The sequence below is a fragment of the Schistocerca cancellata genome, chromosome 8 (assembly GCF_023864275.1).
Source record: "Schistocerca cancellata isolate TAMUIC-IGC-003103 chromosome 8, iqSchCanc2.1, whole genome shotgun sequence".
In the NCBI taxonomy this organism is placed as follows: Eukaryota; Metazoa; Arthropoda; class Insecta; order Orthoptera; family Acrididae; genus Schistocerca; species Schistocerca cancellata.
The window spans coordinates 418,425,848-418,448,293 of record NC_064633.1 but is presented as its reverse complement, the minus strand read 5'-3'; the positions used below and the strand labels follow the sequence as shown (position 1 = coordinate 418,448,293).

At 39.1% G+C, this 22,446-nt stretch overlaps 1 protein-coding gene across 1 annotated transcript in view; it reads right to left on the bottom strand.

The window, feature by feature from the left end:
- LOC126094446 (putative helicase MOV-10) overlaps positions 1 to 22,446 on the bottom strand; it is a 474,995-nt gene that overhangs the window by 363,556 nt on the left and 88,993 nt on the right. The gene's annotated exons all lie outside the window — the stretch shown is intronic.

Here is a 22,446-nt window from a genome sequence, read left to right as displayed (position 1 = left end):
GAATTGCTCAACACGTGGGGCGTGAGGTCTCCACAGTACATCGATGTTGTCGCCAGTGGTCGGCGGAAGGTGCATGTGCCCATCGACCTGGGACCGGACCGCAGCGACGCACGGATGCACACCAAGACCGTAGGATCCTACGCAGTGCCGTAGGGGACCGCACCGCCACTTCCCAGCAAATTAGGGACACTGTTGCTCCTGGGGTATCGGCGAGGACCATTCGCAACCGTCTCCATGAAGCTGGGCTACGGTCCCGCACACCGTTAGGCCGTCTTCCGCTCACGCCCCAACATCGTGCAGCCCGCCTCCAGTGGTGTCGCGACAGGCGTGAATGGAGGGACGAATGGAGACGTGTCGTCTTCAGCGATGAGAGTCGCTTCTGCCTTGGTGCCAATGATGGCTGTATGCGTGTTTGGCGCCGTGCAGGTGAGCGCCACAATCAGGACTGCATACGACCGAGGCACACAGGGCCAACACCCGGCATCATGGTGTGGGGAGCGATCTCCTACACTGGCCGTACACCACTGGTGATCGTCGAGGGGACACTGAATAGTGCACGGTACATCCAAACCGTCATCAAACCCATCGTTCTACCATTCCTAGACCGGCAAGGGAACTTGCTGTTTCAACAGGACAATGCACGTCCGCATGTATCCCGTGCCACCCAACGTGCTCTAGAAGGTGTAAGTCAACTACCCTGGCCAGCAAGATCTCCGGATCTGTCCCCCATTGAGCATGTTTGGGACTGGATGAAGCGTCGTCTCACGCGGTCTGCACGTCCAGCACGAACGCTGGTCCAACTGAGGCGCCAGGTGGAAATGGCATGGCAAGCCGTCCCACAGGACTACATCCAGCATCTCTATGATCGTCTCCATGGGAGAATAGCAGCCTGCATTGCTGCGAAAGGTGGATATACACTGTACTAGTGCTGACATTGTGCATGATCTGTTCCCTGTGTCTATGTGCCTGTGGTTCTGTCAGTGTGATCATGTGATGTATCTGACCCCAGGAATGTGTCAATAAAGTTTCCCCTTCCTGGGACAATGAATTCACAGTGTTCTTATTTCAATTTCCAGGAGTGTATTTTCAGCAGTCAGGCAAAGTCCTTCTTCAGAAGTAGAACTCTCACACATTCACACAACTCACAAACATATGGTCACTGTCTCTGGGCACTAAAACCTGGGTCTTAAATGTCCAAAGACACTAGCCATGTGTGAGACAACAGCCATGTGTTGTTATTGTGTGAATATGTGATAGCTCTACTTCTGAAGAAGGACTTTGTCCAAAAGCTGAAAATATGTGTGGTGTTCTTTCTCTATGTGCTTGTCTGTGACTCAATGCCTCCATTAACTGTTGCAAAATAATTTAATTGTAACCACATACTAATTATTCCAACTGAGCAAACAGGAACCAATTAGGTAAAAAATGTGGTTGCCTCCTTATATGAAGAAACTAGAAACATGTTGAAGAACTACCATAAATGTAAAGGATGATGAGAACAGTGTCACATCTGTTCTGCAAGGTGTGAAAATGTACCATAGGATTTTACTAACATGGATTTATTTACTCACATGTATTTTCCTTCTTGGTCTTGAAATAAAACAATCCCTTGTTTTACATTCCTTTTTCGATACTCTAATGAAATACTCTCTGAAGATGCAATTCATTGAAAGTTTCATGATTCCAATTGTATCTAATAAGTGATTTCATGTAATACATTAAATTTCATAAAATTTATTATTGCATTTGTTTACTTGAATGTTATGTTTGTCCAGTATATGCTAGCATTATTTTGCATTCACTAATGAAGCCATATTTAAGAAAAATTACGTTGGCATTTCTGTTTTTCACTATTTTGTATAATGTGATGTATATCTTATGTAAAAATCTTTTATATTGTATACGCCAGTTTGGGCATAAAATACAAAAGGTTTTGTGTATAGTTATTCATAATAACTTTAAATTTTTAATTGTTAAATTTATAAATTTGCACTCTAATTTTGTTACCTTCCTTGTTAAGAACATATAAATAGGGGGAGCAGAAGGCTCAGAAAAGCTCAGCTGGAGACGGTTCACAGAAGCAACCACTGTTCATGTGTCAGTGTAATAATCTAATCGTTGTACTACGGTTTTGTGACTATGTCGCTTGTTATGTGGAGTGCACCCACCAAGAACAAATCGTGCAGCTTGTCACTAATAAACCACTATAAAATGACTAGGTACTGGATTATTTCATGGAATTCATGTAACCAGATCCAGTTTGCAGATGAAATGGACCAGGACAATGTCTTCAGCAGCAGCAGCAGGAAGCAGATTACTCCGAATTACACGCCAAGATATGTATAAGCAATGAACCAAACTTTACACATCACTGCAGAACTAATCACTGAATTGTAAAGTTTGGAAACTGTTCTAGCAGTAAACATATGTATTTGTCTCAAAGTTATCTTTGAGTGGTGGAGGCCAGAGTGATAGCTCTATGACGTTCTTGATGTCATTGGAATGCAAGTATAACAACAAACTTTTCAAATTCTCTGTTTAAACAAATAATCTTTCAATGATTATTTTTGTTTTATTCCAGTAACCCCCCCCCCTCCCCACCCACCCACCCACCCACCCACACACACACACACACACACACACACACACACACACACACACACACAATGCCAAAACAAAAATTTTGTTACAGTCTCTCTAATACTATTTTCACTTTTTGTGTCAATTTGTTTATCTCTATCTTGACAACTATGAAACTTTTAATTTTTTTCCCATCATATCTCTATCTGGATTTTCAATATCTCACTAGTTTCAAAGCTTACAAGTTACCTTACAAGTCTGCTACTGTACTTCCCCTAACATTTTGCCTTCTTCTTCACCAACTGAAGTGTTGCTCTTATTCCAAAGATTATTGGATTATTATTTCTTCCATTTTTATCCATTTTTTTCTACGTCATTGAGATTTCTTCTGCTCTGATTAATTTTTAGCATTTTACCACTGAATGCCACTTTATATGATTTGCTATTTACCCAATCATAAAGAGAAGCAGAAAATGTTTTGGTCTGATACAGAGATGGTGTAGACATCAACGACATTTTGTTTTTGTTAAACTTGAACATACTGTACAATAACATAGTTAATGTGTTAACTCCATTTATAGAGTAGCTTTGTTTACATGTTTCATTTCATATTGATGATATTGGGTTTCTTAGACTGAAACGGATTAAGTGGTATACTATATCTTCACAAAATTGGTTGTGTTGAATGGTTTTTGATAACAGAAATTTATCCTAAATTGATGAATATTTATAGGGTGTCTGCTCATTTATGCTCAACAGTTAAGAAATAAAAGGCTTAATTCAAATGGCACATTAAATAGCTGATGTTATGTGTACATCATGAGAAAGAGTATAGGGCTGAAATTCTAGTTAAAATAACTATTCATTTAACACTACTTTTGTTAGACATAGCAGAGCAACAACACAAAGCTACAATGAATGCTTATATATTTTTACAGTCATGTTGCAGTGGATACAATAAACAGATAAACAAAAGGCTAACAACTCCAATGTATAGTGATATTACCACCAGCTATGATGTCATCATTGTGATGTAGTAGTTAGTAACACTGGCTGGTGTGCTGTAGATCTCTGGTGTACTTTTATTTGGATGGCAGAGCCCAGCAGTGGTGTGAGAACAGTGAATAGAAGATTAATAGCTGGGTCAAATTCCAGGCTGAACTGAAGAAAATGTTTTGCCATAATCAGCAGCAAGTCTGCTTAGTGGGAGAACAACTGAAGAACAAAGCCCAACATCATAGGGGAACAACACAGTTGTACATGCAGAACACTGGCCTTATGCCACATCATGAATCCCCATGACAAAAGTGATAAAAATCTCAAATGTGATGAAAGGAGTTGCAGAAGACACATGATACAAATGTATGGAAGCCAGAACTGTCAAACCAAGTACATAAGAGATAGCAGCCTTGAATGTCGATATGTTGAACCTTTACATCATGAGGTAATAGAGTATGTTGAGGAAGAGATGTATCAAACTAAAATATAGAATCCAACCAGTACTCTGCAAAAGAACAGACATTTGGAGGATAGAGGACAAAAGTCAATCATCACAACAGTCCTATTGACATCAGTCATCTGCTGATGATTATAGCTGACCTGTGGCCTGAAGCTTATCACTGTAGCCTGGATGAGGTTGCCCCCCAACATGCAGTAGCCATTCCCAATTCCCGTACAGAGGTACTAACTACACACCTAGCTGCCAAATTCAGGAAAAGGAAGTGAGGTGACCATCTATGGACACGAGGCATCATAGGGGAATATCCTCAATGGATGACAGTTACAAGCATAACATAAATTCTCACTGACATCATCACCAACAGCCAAACAGTTCAGGTGCTAGTTGACATGGGCTTCTTTTTCTCTAATTCTGAATGGGTATCATCACCAGCTAAACAACACCGTTCCATGAAATGAAAGCGACTGTGCAAAGGTCACAAATGGGAAATACATCCAGCCGACAGAAACATGAATTGCAAGAGTAACTACCAATGACAGTGCACAGTCCATTGAATTTGTCATTTTAGTCATGTGTAGTAGTGATGTTATTCTCAGATGGGACTTCTTGCAGGGATTACAAGCAATCTAGACTGTGGAAGATGTGTAGGTACATGATGAAAGACCCGCAGGATATCATAAAGTTCAAATTTATCAAAAACAAAAAAATTAAACACCAATCAACCATAAACGTTGGCAAAGACATTAATTATTAATGTGCAGTAAGGTGCAGACAAATGAAAAAAATCATCATTCTTTTTTTGTACATGTTTTTGTTACTCACACTTTCTTTTATGTATGACGTGCTACGAGAGTTTTGTATCATACATGTTTCGAAAGAAGAAGAAATTTGATAACACATTAAGTATTTTTTATTCAAATGAAGTGAAACCAAGCAAGGAAGATTTTCTTAATTATAACTCGCACTGGTGTACTTGGAGTCCGTTGTGTGCATCTACAATTGAAATGTAAGAGAAGTCCGATAGCCTAAAAATTCGTACAAGCACAGAACGTTTCTAATAACACAATTTTATTCTCCTTTCAAATGTATCATCATATGCATATATGTACTTTTTTTTTTTTTTTTTTTTTAATTCCTACACAAATGTCGACCTGTGTGCCAGGACCTCTGGGCACCGGTTGTGAGTAGGGTTTGTTATAGCAAGAAAATTCTATGACATTGTTATGAAACATAAAAACAATTGTCTGTGTTTTCTGTTTGCATGCATCACAATGGGGAGCAAATAAAGCAAAAAGGCAAAAATTGAGAAGAAATTTTGGAAAGTAATAAGAATTGGATGCAGGTTATGTAAAATTTTCGTTAGTAAGCTGTTTTGTTTGGCGCAGCAAAGGTAGAACGGCTACAGTAAGTTGCTTGCTTGGTTACGCTTGGTAGCACCTCTTTTGATGTAGATAGAAACTTTTTCCTTATTATTCCTTTCCTTGAATTTTATAAGCGAAAAATTTACAGAAATTTTTCAATGTGGTACATATTGTCAGTAAAACATAAAGAATCACAATTCAATAGTTTACACATCATAATAGACACAAAACAGGCATTCACACATATATTACAATTATCAAGTGTAATAATTAGCATATGAAATTTTAACACTTTTTAAAAAATCTTATTTTTTGCATTTTCTTATAGCACGACAGAAAATTATATGTCCATTGTTGATAACAATAGTGAAAATGCAATCAGCCATGATGGCATAGAATTGCGCAATTGAACCATTGAAGTTCAGGTGCCATGCATGCCTTCTGCAGAAAGTTTAAGTAGATCAGAGATGAGTGTCGCAGGTTTGACAAATGATATCAATGCTCCACAGCAGAATAACCTTGACCACACAATGTTAACAATTTACGAGACAATGTCATGCATCTCCCAGAGCGACATACCACTCATGAATGAAACATTGGAGAGTGATTCTAACATATATTTTGACAACATGTTACAAACAACACTTGGTCACAACACAAATATTAACTTGGAAAGTAAGCTGACAGCAACCACAGTATGGCAGGAAAGAAGGCACCATATAAGAAGAGAGAACTACTTGCAAAAAGAAGAATAGCAACTCAAGCTCAAGGAATGAGAATACCAACAGGTGGAATACGGAAGTCAACCCGAAGAAAGTAACCAGAACCAAGGGACCAGGAGTTTTGGCGGGATCAGCAGTGGTTTCACAGAAGAAAGCAGTTAACAAAGTGAGTCATCAATTGGATGAACAGGTATGTGACTATAAAAACACATATGATCACAGTGCATCAAGATTAAAGACGTTAACTGAACCTAAAACTTCAAGTATAGAGTCTAATTGCTCTCAGAGGAATACAGACAGAGACAAACTGCTTACTTTTCTACAAGTTAAACATCCATTGTATTAGAAATAAGATTTTAGAATTAGAACATTTATGTAACACTGAGCATGTAGATGTTATATGTGTATCTGAGCACTGGTTAACACAAAAACAAGTAAACATGTTTGTTCCCCAATGGTATGTTGTGGGAGACAATTCGTTTCAGTCAGAAATGTAAATTCTTGCGTAATGGAAATCAGCACAGGTGTACCACAAGCGTCTATCCTTGGACCCTTCTTTTTCATGTGTGTGTGTTGGGGTTTATGGGCGCTCAACATCGAGGTCATCAGCGCCCAATTCTTTTTCATTTTAGCTATTAATGATTTACCTAAAAACATAGCCCATCCTGTTGTGTGTTATGCTGATGGTACAACACTACTTTCCACACATCAGAACATTCCAGATCTGAATAAACTAACAGAAGAAACACTTGATAAGGCCCTGGACTGGTTTGCAGCCAATAAGCTCCTGTGCAATCCTGATAAAGCCCAACAACTTTTAATGGGAACATTGAATGAAGTAGGCAATAAGTTGGTAAAACTCTTAGGTATTCATATTGACTCTAAACTCTATTGGGAGGAACATGTCAATCACGTATGTAAAAAATGTCTTGTGTGGCATACCTTATCTTGAAACTAAGGGAGGTAGTGAGCTTAGAGTACCTTAGGGTGATATATTTTGGGCTATTTCAGTCACATATTTCATATGGTCTGGTTATATGGGGGCACTCCCCTCAAATCAAGAACATCTTGAAATTACAAAAAAAAAGTCTTACACTTAATATGTAAAAGAGGTCTTAGGGAGCACTGTTGTCCTCTTTTATCCAGACTCAGAATACTCACAATTATAAATTTATACATCTATGTGTCTGTACTCTATATCAAGAATAATATTTCAGAATTTATTGCCAGAGGGGAAATACATGAACACATCACCAGGGCTAAGAGTAATTTAGTCATACCGCGCCACAGATTAGCAAGAACAGGAAATTCCCACAAAGTTAACCCACTCAAAATGTTCAATAAACTGCCAGCTCATGTTCAGTCTATGGATACAAATTTTTTTAAAATTAAGTGGTACAGCAGGCTGTCAGATAATCCATTCTATGACATTAAAGAATTCTTTGAGATGTCTGGGGAGAATATTAGCATTTAAAAGTTGTCTGTAGTTAAACATATTATTGTGCACTGTAGTTAATCATGTGTAATTACATAGCGTATACAATAAGCAATACAATAGTATATTATATTAGATTGTAGTATAGGTTATTGTATTAACTTTTAGGAGCTATCCTGGTGTAATTTGGTACACTGCCATACTTGAAATGTATTCTATAATGTACTGACACTTGTTTATTTTATTACTCTGTATGGACTAGTACATCCTTTATGACAAAGCCAATATCATTGTAAAATGATCTATGGTGAATGAAATTCTTGATTCTTGATATACTGCTATGGCAGAAAAAGGAAATCATGAACAAGGTAAACAGTAAGTTACAAGCTACTGAAAATAGTATCTGCAATCTTTCAAAAGATTTACTGGATCTCAAAATATGAACATAAATAATACACAAGCTACAATGAACAAACCACAACCTGTCGGTATTTGTCCACAAATTGTCACGAGTCCCACAGCGGTACAAGTGACAGCTGTAGAGTGCAAAATGTAGACATACCCACAACTTCAACACTTGAACAATTACAAACCAGAATTACAGGTAACCACAATAACCACATACATACGACCAAAAATGCCACATGTCTATCAACTATTTTTGCAGATGAAGGTTTTCTGAGACATCGGCAGTTTCCTACATTCACTACTGAAGGTAAAAGAATGAATCAATTAGTATTTATCAGTGCTTTTCATCATGTACTTTCATGCAACTGGACGGAAGCACAGAAAATCTGATTTGTCGTGGGATATACGCACGGTGACACTCTTTGGTGGGCAACTGAAGTGGCCGAACGTTGCAGCACTTATATCGAATTTGAACAAGCTGTCCTTGACAAATACTGGTCTGAGGCAGTGAAAGAAAGACTCAGATGCGAGGTTTTTAACCCTACACCATTCAATGGTAAATACAGTAGCCTATGTGGGTACTTTGAAAAATACCAGAACAAGGCATGCTACTGGATGAACCTAATATCACAGTTAGATGTGTTACAAATTTTGAAAATTCGTTTACCAGGACACATTAGAGAAAAATTAATCACAATGCCAGAGCACGACACTGATTATTTTCTGTCAGTGCTTGATTCTACTGACTTAATCTATGAGGAAAGACCTATTGCCAATAGAGCAACAGAAAATCAGACACAACAATAACATGGTTATGTAAATAGTCAACAAAACATGATCCAAACACACAGCAAGGATGGTACATACAACAACAAAGTTACATACCCAGAGGTAATGAGTACAGTAACGGGAACAGAAAAAATGAATGATTTAAAAGAAATTTTCAAAACAACAGGAGTAATTTCAATGCATGAGCAAATTACAACCACCATCCTAAGGCCCTATGCCGAACATACACAGAAACAGTCAGCTGCATCAGTGGCCGATGCGCGGCAACAATGCCATGCCTTACACTGTACTGCAGCCGACCTTCGGGCAGCAAAATAAGGACACAGCAGGTAATGACACACGTTGGCAAAGTACACATACAGTACAACTAACTGAAATTACCCCAGGTAATGAATTAAGTCACACTACAACGTCAGAGAACACAAGTCGTAGTTAAGTCCCAGGCTATCGACTTCATCTTAGGGGCTGGGGGCATTTTTGTTCAAGATGCAAGAAGAAGATTAGATTAGATTATATTCAGTTTTTGTTCTATAGACCCAAAAAATGAGATGATTCTCATGGGTGTGGAACACGTCAGAAAGTATGACATAAAAACATAAAACATTTGAATATAATACTTACATACATTTGAACATTTTTCTTCGGATTTTATGAAAAATCACACACACATGACTGTTACGAAATACGCATCCTCCTTACACTACAGTAGCCAAACAGTGAAAGTGAACAGACCACAAGCGGCAGTTTGTCAACAGCCAACAGTCTGGACGTGACGTTGATTGCTCTTGGAGGAAGGCAGCTCCAACGTGTGAAATGTCAATTAGCAAGTAATTTTAATCAGGCTATAGTGTGTTGAACAAAGGGGGTAAATCCACTGAACAAAGGGAGTAAATCCACTAGTAAGTGTCTGGATACAGTGGGAATTCAAATTGGATCATTAATTTCAAGTTGGTTTCATTCATCTCTACACCAAAGACTATTGATACTTGGGGGGGAGTGGGGGGCATGGGAAAACGGCACTTGCATTCAGAAGCTTTCAGTTCCCATGGGTTTCGCTCTGAAATTTAAAGTTGCTGTGCTCTTGACTGACTAGGGGTCCGCCATGGATTTTCGACTGAAGAAGGGGTCCACCAGCTAAAAAGGTTGGGAAGCCCTGATCTATGGAGTAGAAGGAGTTGCCCATCAAAAAGTCTTTCAAACTCTGTTTAAACCATTCTTTATCTGAAACCAAGTTTTTAACGGTTGCTGGCAATTTATTAAAAATGTGTGTTCCTAAATATTGGACCCATTTTTGGGCCAAGGTAAGTGATTTTAGGCCTTTATGTATATTCTTCTTATTCCTAGTATTGATAGTGTTTACTGAGCTATTGGTTGGAAATAGAGATGTATTACTTGCAACAAGTTTCATTAAGGAATAAATATACTGAGAAGCACTGGTTAGAATACAAAGTTCCTTGAACAGGTTTCTACAAGATGTTCTTGAATTTACACCACAAATGATTCTTATCACACGCTTTTGCACCCTAAAAACTTTTGCTCGGTTTGATGAGTTGGCCCAGAATATGATCCCATATGACATAATAGAATAAAAGTACGCAAAGTATGCAAGTTTTTTTATATTTATATCTCCTACATCTGGCATCATTCTCAAGGCAAATACAGACTTGTTTAGGTGCTTAAGCAATTCTGTGGTATGGCCTTCCCAACTGATTTTATTATCGAGTTGTATTCCCAGAAATTTAGCACTGTCAACCTCTTCGATCTGCATGTCTTCATACGTTATACTCATTGTGGACGGACATCTATTACAGGTTCTGAACTGCATATAGTGGGTCTTCTCGAAGTTTAATGACAAAGAATTAGCTTTAAACCACTTATTAATGTCAGTGAAAATTTGATTAGCAGCTATTTCTAAATATGTACTTGACTTGCTACTTATTGCAATGTTTGTATCATCTGCAAACAAAACAAACTTAGCATCTGGCAATGTAATAGATGAGAGGTCATTAATACACACAAGAAAAAGCAGTGGACCCAAAATGGAATCTTGAGGAACACCACATGTAATTAATTCCCAGTCAGATGAAGACTGACTGATTACTGCACGCGTATTTCGCAATGATATCCTTTGTTCTCTGTTAGGTAGATAAGACTCAAACTATTTCACAGCATTGCTGGTGACACCATAATACTCTAATTTACTTAGGAGAATGCTGTGGTTCACATAGTCAAAGACTTTTGACAGATCACAGAAAATGCCAGTAGCCTGTAATTTATTATCTAATGAATTAAGTATATTCTCACTGTAAGTGTAAATAGCTTTCTCTGTGTCAGAATCCTTCAGAAATCCAAACTGTGACTTGGACAAAATATCATTTGCAGTCAGATGCTTAAGGAGACACTTGAACACAACTTTTTCAAATATTTTTGAGAAAGCTGGAAAAAGTGAAATTGGTCGATAGTTTGATGGTACCTCTTTACCTGCCTTCTTGTAAAGAGGCTTAATGTCAGCATATTTTAGCAGGACTGGAAATGTTCCGCTGATAAGAGATTGATTACACAAATAACTTCAGATAGAACTTAACTCACATGAGCACTCTTTGATTAACTTTGTTAATATGTTATCATACCCACTGGAATACTAAGATTTTAAGGATTTTATGATGGATGCTACTTCTTTGGGAGATGTGAGTGTCATTTTCATATTACTGAAGTTATTTTTTAATGTTGGTCTCAGATACTGCATTGCAGTGTTCACCGAACCTGATAAACCCAAGCTGTCAGTAACTGAAATGATGTAGTTGTTTAAGAAGTTTGCAACACTAACTGCACTTATTACCAAAGTTTCATTTATTTTTAGAGTTATCTGTTCCTCTTCCTTTTTGGCCCCACCTTTCTCTGTCTTACCTGTGTTAACTGATGTAATCATCTTTTTCTCATAATAAAGCTGCTTTGATTTCTGGATTACTTGCTTCAATATTTTACAGTATTCTTTGTAATACATTACAATTCTAACCTCAGAGCTGTTACTAGATAGTAGATAGTGTCTCCTTTTTGTCCCACACGATATCTTTATTCCTTGTGTAATCCATGGTTTATTTTTTGTGTGTGTGAGTTGAATTACCTTTAGAGGAAAACTATTCTCAAAAGTGGAGGCAACTTTATTAATGAATGCTTTTGTATTTTCCATTTGAGTCAGATGTATTGTAAACACCTATCCAGTCCATGTCTTTGAGCAATTTCCTGAATTTCTCAATTTTTGACTTATTTATTACCCTCCTGTACTCAGATTTAATAGATTTTTTATCCTGACAAGTTTCAACATTTAACACAAGATGCTGCATGTCATGATCAGATAGCCCATTTACTATTGGTTTTGTGATATGACTTTTTTCCCTAGATTTGTCTACAAAGATATTATCAATAGCATTCTGAGAACATTTACATATCCTGGTAACAAAGTTCACAGTAGGAACTAAATTGAATGATAGTGTTATTGACTGCAATAATTGTTCACTGACAGAGCTTTTCTATAAATCCACATTAAAATCTCCAGCAACCACTATTTCCTTGTCTTTTGCTACGAGGTGGGACAGCAGAGCTTCCAGATTTTTTATGAAGAGGTTAAAATTTCCTGAAGGAGAACTGAACATAACTACTATTACAAAGGACTTATTATGAAATTCTACTTCTGCTGCACAAGCTTCTACGTGCTGCTCTGAGCAAAATTTATTAATATCAGTATTCTTGAAGTCAAAACAGTTTCTGACAAATATGGCAACTCCTCCTTTCTCCATACTTCCTCTAGAGAAATAAGAAGCTAACTTGAATCCTGTAACATATCTGTACCAGTGGTCACATGATGTTCAGAGAGGCAGATTATATCAACTGGTTTGCTCAACTCTAATTCTTCAACACAAATAAGCAACTCATTAACCTTACCCCTTAGTCCTTGAAAATTGTGATGCAACAGTGATAGCTGATTTTGTGCACTGGCTGAATTACAACTGGATGAACGTAATTTATCTGCCAATTTTTGAGTATCTTTAGCTTCACTCGGAGGCTGTCTGCGTGAGTTGTGTACATTAAAATTTGCAGAACTCAGAACATTATTAATGTAACGTACAACACAACAGTCTAATTACCATAAGTATTGCAAGCAAATGAAAATTATACAACAGCAAGATCACTCATGGAATAAAGACATGCAAAACCTTAAGCAGGATTAAGGTGGAAAAGTAAGTAAATGGTATCAGGAGTACAAGGGCATTTCGTTTCATAGGAAACATGAAAAATCTGATCATCAGTGTGTGTGTATTCCTCAAGATTATTGCGATGAATTTATAAGACACACACAGGAAGTATGGGGACATTATGGAGTAGGCAAATGTACTGAAAAAATTGCAACACTTTGTTATTTTCCAAATTTGAGAAGGTGAGTCCTACAGGTATTAAGAAAATGTGCAATATGTAAAAAATCAAGACAGTCAAATGTGTCAAAATATACTGCGCTACACCCAATACTCACAAAAAAAAAACCTCTAGATATAGTATCCCTGGACATGGCTGGTCCATATCCAAGAAGTAAATGAGGAATAAGATACGTTGTAGCACTAAACAATATTTTCTCGAAACATATCAAAATGTATGCCATTACAAAGGCAAAAGCCATAAATATTAGAAAAAGAATTGAGGGAGACTATTTGAGAAGGGTAGATAAACCAAAGGTAACTAATAATACTTCATATTTTGTTGAGCAAAAGTGGAAACAATTTATGTTATCATGGGGCATAAAGCACATATTAGTAAGCTTTTCTTTCACCCAGGAGCAAGCCCAGTAGAGCGAGTCTTTAAAGAATTTAACCGGTTTATTAGGACAGACACACCCGATGGGTAGAATAAGTAACTCTTTTCATGCAAGTTGTCAATAAAATGATTAGTCAGCACACATTATTTCCATGAAACAGAAGTTCCTTGGCAAATAGTCCATGACTGTATGAGTAACATTTCTTCATAAATCCTTGAAGAAGTAGATGAGCATTTCCTTTCTTCCCTCCCAAACAAAGGAGGCGGTGCCAAGAGTAGTTAGGCCAGCAATGCATAATGTTTTAGTCCTCTTTTCAATATTTTTCTCCCTCCTCTACCTAAGGAAGAAAGGAGTAAGCGAAAGAGCCTATCTGTAAAATGAAGTATAAATGTATCATGTGCTTGTATTGTATCATGATAATGTGGATGTAATTAATTTGTACATGTGATGTGAACACAGATAAGTTGAAGCTAACGAACAAACTGCAGTAACAGAACCCAGTTAATGAAAATTTTGTGATGTTTTAAAACTTAAGAAATTTATGTTCATAGTATAAGTGAGAGATGGAATGTCAGCCATAGGTTTCATATTATGTACATTGTTGTAACTCAATACTTGTATGAATTTTCATTGGAATCCAAACTCCACATGAAGAAATGAACTTTAAAGGCAAGCAATTTATACTATGTTTTGGAAGGCTATATGTATCTTTCAACAAGTGGATGGCCACATGGGGGGACATGAACACGTGTGTGCAACAAAATAATTTCTGAGTATCATGGCTCACAATGCTTGACACATTAACAAGTGAACTATAGCTGTTCGAGCCAGTACTTACCTCATCAATGCATGCTGTTGGTCGGGGTTCTCTCCGCTGAAAACGGGAGTACAATGGGTAATAATGATGCCCTGGCTGTAAAAATGGAGATCTTTTGCCACAGCATTGGATTTTGAACAATAAACACAGACCCAGTGCACCCAGAATGAAGACAAACGCCATGGTAATTCTTCAGTATGTGACAATCAGGTGACAGTGTAACACTCAATGTGAAATCAACACTAAGAAAACGAGTGCACGCATGTGCAACGGTAGCAGCTGACATGTTAACTGTTGGTGACTAGTTCTTTGCTGTAAAATCTGCCAGTGCACAAGTGCGAAACCCGGCAGCGAGAATGAAGCAAACTGAACATTACTGTCAGCGTGCTAAATTCTGTAGAACTCTTAACATGTACAGAATAAGCTGACATATCCATTCCATTAAATAAAAGAGAAGCCAATTAATAAAGGGCACTGAGCCCTATCGGCAGCTGTAAATGTGTACAAGCAAATATCACTGTACGTCTCCATACCATGTCAACATATAGTGTGGGGGCAATTGTGTAGGTACATGATGAAAGATCCCCAGGAAATCGTAAAGTTAAAATTTATCAAAAACAAAAAATGAAACACCGATTGACCATAAGCATTGGCAAAGACGTTAATTATTAATGTGTGATAAGGTGCAGACAAATGAAAAAACCATCATTCATTTTTTTGTACATGTTTTTGTTACTCACACTCTCTTTTATGAAGAAGTTCAGTTAAGAAGCGCTGTTCAGATGATGATGGCCTACGAGAGTTTTGTATCATACATGTTTCGAAATAAGAAAAAAATTGACACCAGTATTAAGTATTATTTATTCAAGTGGAGTGAAACCAAGCTAGGATGATTTTCTTAACCATGACACACACTGGTGCACTTGGAGTCCGCTGCCTGCATCTAGAATTGAAATGTAAGAGAAGAAGTCTGATAGCCTAAAAATTAGTACAAGCACAGAACATTTCTAATAATGGAATTGCAGTATCCCTTTGAATTGTTTAAATGTTTTTTAAGTTATTTATTTTTTTATTACAACACAAAGACCAGAGCTACAATTTGCTGTAGCTATTCAAACAAGCACACATGACAAAAATTGCTTTGGCTATTTGTATGCCACTGACGATTGTTATCCCACCATCATTAACAATATGAGTTCCAATTGTCAATCCAGATGCTCAATTAAACAGTGAAGCTTTTGTCAATTGCAAAAGGATACTCAGGTTCACAGAAGAAATGACAGCAATGATCATAAGCACTGTGGGTGATCAAGGAGAACTTTGGATCACTAATAGACACAAGCATCCACAACCCATTCCTAAAGATATATGCATATGAACAGCTGAACAAGTGCAGGAAGTTATCAATGAATAATCATGCTCTTCTCCAGCTGCAGGTAACACAGGAGAAGAAGCTACTACCAAACTGCCAATAGGCCCTGGAGTGACCAAGGAACAACACTGGTGAGTGTTCGATAGTTTGCACCAATTTTTGGATGCTTTCAAACCCAGATTGGAGAAAAGACAGACCAAGTGGCCCATGAAAAACACCATATCCACACTGGGCATCATCCACCAATCAGCCTGCATTCATATGGAGTATCACTGGCTGAAGCACAGATAACCAGGAAAGAAGAGTATAAGATCCTGCAAAATGACAACATTGAACCTTCAGAATCCTTGGCCTTCTTCAGTGGCCCTTGTGAAGAAAAAAGATGGCACATGGTGTTTCTGCATCGACTACTCATGACTGAACAAAATCACAAAGAAAAATGTTTATCCATCTCCATGCATTGATAGCATCGTACCGATAGTACATGCTTGTGCTTCTAGTGATTCATAAAAAACTTCTGTACCAATGCACGTGCCCTGCAAGAACTACTGCAGGAAGGCACCAAGCTTTCCTAGAACGAAGAGCAAGAAATATCTGACCTTGTCCTTAATGGAGTACTAACATATTCTCCAGCCCTAGCACTGTACGCTGGGAATGCCAAGATAGAGCTTTAGACCAATGCTCATTGTTTTGGGATCAAAGAAGTTTTAGTATGAATCCAGGAAGATGCTGTAAAGGTGATAGCTTACTCTCCCAAAGTACTTTTCAAGTCCAAGCAGAACTACTCTTCAACTGAGAAACACTGTCCTGTAGTTGTTCGGGCCATCAACAGTTCCAGCCATATTTATTGGCCAAGCAATTCACCATTGTGACAGATCATTATTCTCTTTGCTGTCTGACTAGCCAGGAGGATCCGTGGGTCAATTGGCACACAGTGAGGCTTTCGGAGTGTGATGTTACAATGGCGTACAAAAATAAATTCAAACAAAAAGACACTGTCTGCCTTTCAAGGAATCCTTTAGTGGAACACATCAGTGTGGACAAAATCTCAGTCACAGCTAGATTAAATGATATTGCTACTGAGCAGAGAGAATATCCAGCATTGCTGAAAACCACACAAGCCTTGAAGTATGAGCAACCAACCAAAAGATTCCAATTAATAAATGAAACATTGTATGAGAGGATCTATGGTCTAACAGGTTGACTGAATCAAACGCAAATATGACTGGTGAGGTCTCTGCCAATCCACTAGCTATGTGCTGCAGTTACCTTCAGGGAATCTGGTACCAATCCAGCCTGCAACAGTACCATTCCACAAAAGTGAAACTGAATTCTTGGGAAGTTTCCCAAAGTTGACAAACAGGAATTGATGACACTGGCTACCTCGCCCACCTTGCTTTCGCAAAAACTATGCCGACTCATGGAGCTCCGCAAATTGTGAAGTTCCTTGTAGAAGAAATAATTTTGAAGTATGGAGCACTCCAGGTGAAGATCACTTATTGTGGAAAAGTTTTCCAATTAACACTGGTATCAAAGATAATTCCACTTTGCAGCATCACACACGGAATAACAACTGCCTCCCAGCCACAGATGAATGGGTTCACAGAAAAGTTTATAAGACATTGTCAGGTATTCTCTGGACGTATGTTGACGTCAAACAGAGAGATTGGTATATAGTACTGCCTGTTATGACACTTGTATACAGCACAGCGAAGCAAGACATTGCTGCATGGTCACAACAATAGATGCACTGTTCATGTTTCAATCAGACGATACTCAGATGACTCTGGCTGACATACAGGCCCTGGACATCCAGAAGAAAGACTGAGAGTGCTATAACACCAAGCATCGATCAGTCAGATACAGCCTGGGAGACTTATTGTGTATTTTTATGCCTGTGTGGAAAAAGGGACTATAGGAAAAGTGACTAAAGTGCTACTTTGGGCCATATTGTATACTTCATTGCTTGTCAGAAGTCACATACAAAGCTGAGGTTTATAACCATAAAGAATACACAAGCACAGATACATTGTCCATGTCCACTGTATGACGCTCTACTACAGTCCAGAGGTGCTTATCAATGATGGAAGATTCAAGTTAACTGACGACTCACTCAACAATCATGAAGCTTCACTGCAAGGTACTACCTTCATCACAGTGAAGAGAATGTAACAACATGACCAGAACGTGAAGATCTACCAGCACCACCATACAGAGGACCAGTGACAAAATGTAGATCCAATATGCTGTAGTCAGCTCCAATGTGGACCTTGGCACAAGTGACCACTCTTTCTCCAGGAGAAATGCCTTGAGCTCTGGTGCCATAAATGTGATGTACTGCCTAGGGCTGCTGGCTGGCATGCTGCAGGTCACCAATTCCAACCAAACCACAAGCAATTTTGTTATTTGATATTTATCATCACTGGAAAGATCTTGAAATATCTTATGCAGGTAATGTATGTACACCTGGAATATTTGATAGTTGTATAAACACCATATTTCTGGAATATTGGATGATTGTATAAATACCTGCACTCTCTGTCCAGGAGATGAGTTGTCTTCTGGTTATACACTGGTGGTCTTAATAAACATTCTAAGTGTTGTATTTCATTGCTGACCCAGCTTCTGGATTTGGACTTGGAAGGGGGGGGGGGCAGGTTATGATATGACAATACTGCATCTCAGAAAATAAAAGATATAAAAAACTAAAAGGGAGCAGAGAAAGGAATAGTTACTTGGATGAAACTCTGGGAGAGAAGAAATTAATGCCAGGTGGGTGGCAAGAACCAAGGACTCGCAATACCTGTGGAGTTACGAGAAAGTGGTATTTGGGGGAAGAATCCAGGTGGAATGCGTGGTAAAACAGGTGTTTAGGACACCACTACAATGTAGTAGGGCACGCTCTACAACAAGATTTTGCGTGTTGGCAGTATACACCTTCTGTAAATGCCCATTCATCCTAACTGATAACTTGGGTTTAGTCATGCCAATGTAAAAGGTCAAACAGTGTTTACATAACAGCTGGTACACAACATGTGTCATTTCACATGTGGCTCTCCCATTGATAGTACATGTTTTGCCATTTACAGGCCTTGTATCATTGATGGCAGGAGGGTGCATAGGGTAAGCTTTACAGTGAGGAAGGTCATAGGGGTTAGAGCCATAGGGTAAGGAAATGAGTGCACAAGGAGCATAGCATCTGACAAGGATATCGTGGAGATGTGGAGGGCAAGGAAAAGCTATTCTAGGTGTGGTGGGCAAAATCTAAGAGAGAATGGATCTCATTTCAGGGCATGATTGTAGGAAATCATATCCCTCTCAAGGGAGTTGATTCATAGATTCAAGACCTGGATAATACTGAGTGACAAGAGTTGTACTCCTAAGTTATTTTTTTTTAGAAGGATCAGCAGTACCATGATTGGATGTGATGGTCTGGGAATTCTGATTTTGAACCAGGCTAATAGGGTAATTACGTTCAATGGAGGCTGAGGTTAGAATGATGGTGTATTGCTCTAAAGAGTCTGCATCTGAAAAAATATGTTTTTTTTTCTTCAGATGCCAAGGCTTTATGGGAGGGGATTTTCAACTTGGGAAGAATGGTAACTGTAAAAATGTAAGTATTGTTGCTTGTTAGTAGGTTTAATGTGAACAAAAGAGTGACCTACCCTCAGTGAGAATGAGGTCAACATCAGGGAAAGTGGCATGGAATTCAGAATAGGATAAGGTGAAATTCAATTGGAAGGATGTATTTAGAGATTCCAAGAATTCCATGTCAGCCTCACCATGAGTTCATATATAACATTTCATCAATGTATCTAAACCAAACAGGGGCTGAAGGCTTATGAATTCCAGGAAAAGCCCCCACAAGTGACCTATGAAAAGGTTGGCATAGGAAGAAGCCATCCTGGTTCCCATGGCCGTTCCCCTGAACTGTTTGCATGTCTGTCCTTCAAAGGTAAAGTAGCCTTCACCTCAGAATTCACTGGATGTAACTACCCCACTAGTCTAACTCAAAAGCAGATTTCCTGGGCCATCAAAACCAATCTGGTACTGCTGATTGCCCCAAAAAGCAATGTTGGAGTACACCTCTCATCACTCAGTACTACCCAGGTCTTGAATATATTAATCAGTTCCTTCTAAAAGGCTAGACTTCCTAAAATCATGCCATGAAATGAGGTACATTCTGTGAGACATTTTCCCAACCCCACTTAGCATAGTTTTTTGCTGTCCTCCCAATCTCCATAATATTATTGTCAGACTCCATGCTCATTCTGCACCCATTTCCCTATTCTATGGCTTCTACCCTTGTGACTGTTCTTCCTGTGAGGTCGCTGACGACCTTGCTGTTTAGTGCCCTCCACCATAAATCATCATCATCATCATCCTGTGAGGCTTGCTTTATGCACCTCCTACCACCACTACACTGATCAGCCAGAACATTTTGACAATCTGCCTAATAGCTGGTGTGTCCACCTCTGGCAAGGACAACAGCAGTGGAGCATCATGTCATGGAAGCAATGAGGCCTTGGTAAGCCACTGGAGAGAGTTGGCACCACAACATCCGCGCACACAAGTCACAAAATTCCCATAAATTTAGGAGAGAGTGATGATGAGCTTGGATGCCATGTTCAGTCACATCCCAGATGTGTTCAATCGGGTTCAGATCTGGCAAGCTGGATGGCCAGCACATCAATTAGAACTCACCACTGTGTTCCTCGAACTCCTTCACACTTCTAGTCTTGTGACATGGGCACATTATCTTGTTGAAAAATACCACTGCATTCGGGGAACAAGATATGAAGGGGTGTATAAAGTCTGCTGTACTCCTTAGCCATCTTCATGCCTTGCACGAGATAATAGACCTGCCACAAGCCTGTCTCCATCCCACAATACAGGTGTCAAGGGGAGTTCCCTTAGAAGATGATGAATTCGCGCCCTCTCACTGGCATGATGAAGAAGGTATAGGAGTTCATCAGACCATGCAACACTCTACCAATGTGCCAATATCTAGTGCTGATGGTCATGTGCCCATTTCAGTCATAGTTGGCCATATCGTGGTGTTAACAATGGCACATGCATGGGTTGTCAGCTGCAGTGGCCCATCATTAGGAATGTTTGGGGCACTGTGTGTTCAGATATGCTAGCATTTAAGTTAGATCCACCACAATTCACCGCCTATCCTGTTTTACCAGTCTGCCCAGCATAGGACATCCAACATCTGTAACGAGGGGTGGCTGCCCAACCCCATGATGTCTAGACATGGTTTCACCTTTGTTTTGCCTATGTTGAAGATACTCACCACAGCACTCCTGAAACACCCAACAAGTCACCCAGTTTTGGAAATGCTCATCCCAAGCCTCCAAGCTATCACAATCTGCCCTCATTCAGACTCAGATAGATTGCACACCTTTTCCATTCTACAGATGGACATCACACTTACTGATACTACATGCAACATGTGCATGTCTGACCAGCAGTCATTCCTTGCCAGGTGACGCTGCTATCCCCTGGATGGGTTTATATAGATAGTAGATTGGTGGTCGTAATGTTCTGGTTGATCACTGTATATCAGTCCTGTAACTGGCAAAAAATATTCTACCAAAGAAAGAGCCACCTGTGAAATGATGCAGGTCATGAACCAGCTGATATGTGAACACTATTTAGCCTTTCACATCAGCATGATTACTGCCACGCTATCAGCCAGAATGAATGGCCATAGGCAGAGGGTATACTAGGAACACACAAAATCCTGTTGCAGGGAATGCTCTGCAACATGGCAGTTGTGACCTAGGTGCCTGTCTCACCACACATTAGCATTCTTCCACCGGACATCACTTTCCCTGAACTCTGCAGGTGTGAACTGGTGTCACAACATATTCTTGACTCTTGCTAACCAACTGGCCTTAATGTACATTAATTTCTTCTGTCTCAGCATTTTTTTCTCTAGAACTATTTGTTTTCCACTCCCTTTAAGTTTTCTATATCTTCTATTTTCTGACCAGTTTATCCCCCCCTCCCACTACCACATACATACACTTAGCTCTCCGCTCTTATTAACTCATGCATGGTGCTTAGTAAGTAGCATCTGTATATCATATTAGCCTATCTCCCATCTCTAAGCTCTCAGGTTTCCAAATCTTTTCTGCTACACTCCCCAAAAATCAGTCTTTCCGGCTCATCTCATTAAGTGAGTCTCCTCTGACCCGGTTCTGGGTGACTTTTCTCATCTCTCCCCATCTCCTAAACCTCACCAGTACTTTTCCTTCAGTTCTCTTCAACCCTTCTACCACAGGAAAGTGCCACTGGCTCTGAAAACTTGCAAATTTCAATACCTTTCTATAGTGTGTGTTCTGCTGCCGCCGCTTGGTGAGTGGATTTTTTATCTATCCGATTATTATACGAGATCTGTTTAAAAAATTCTGGAACATCCAGAAGTTTCATTGTTGTACGTCTGTTAGCTATTGTTCAGTGCTATATTGAGTAGCCTTGTGTTGCACAGATTACAGAGTTAGAGGAGCAACACGTCTGCATTAAATTTTGCACGAAACTCCAGGAAACTTTTACAGAGACACACCATATGATGCAGGAAGCTGTGGTGGCAGCTAACCTGTGCGTTCACGTTTCGATTGGAAGAAACACTGTTCTGAATATTGTCTGAGTTCAACTGCACACACTGATGAACACAATCCGGTGATA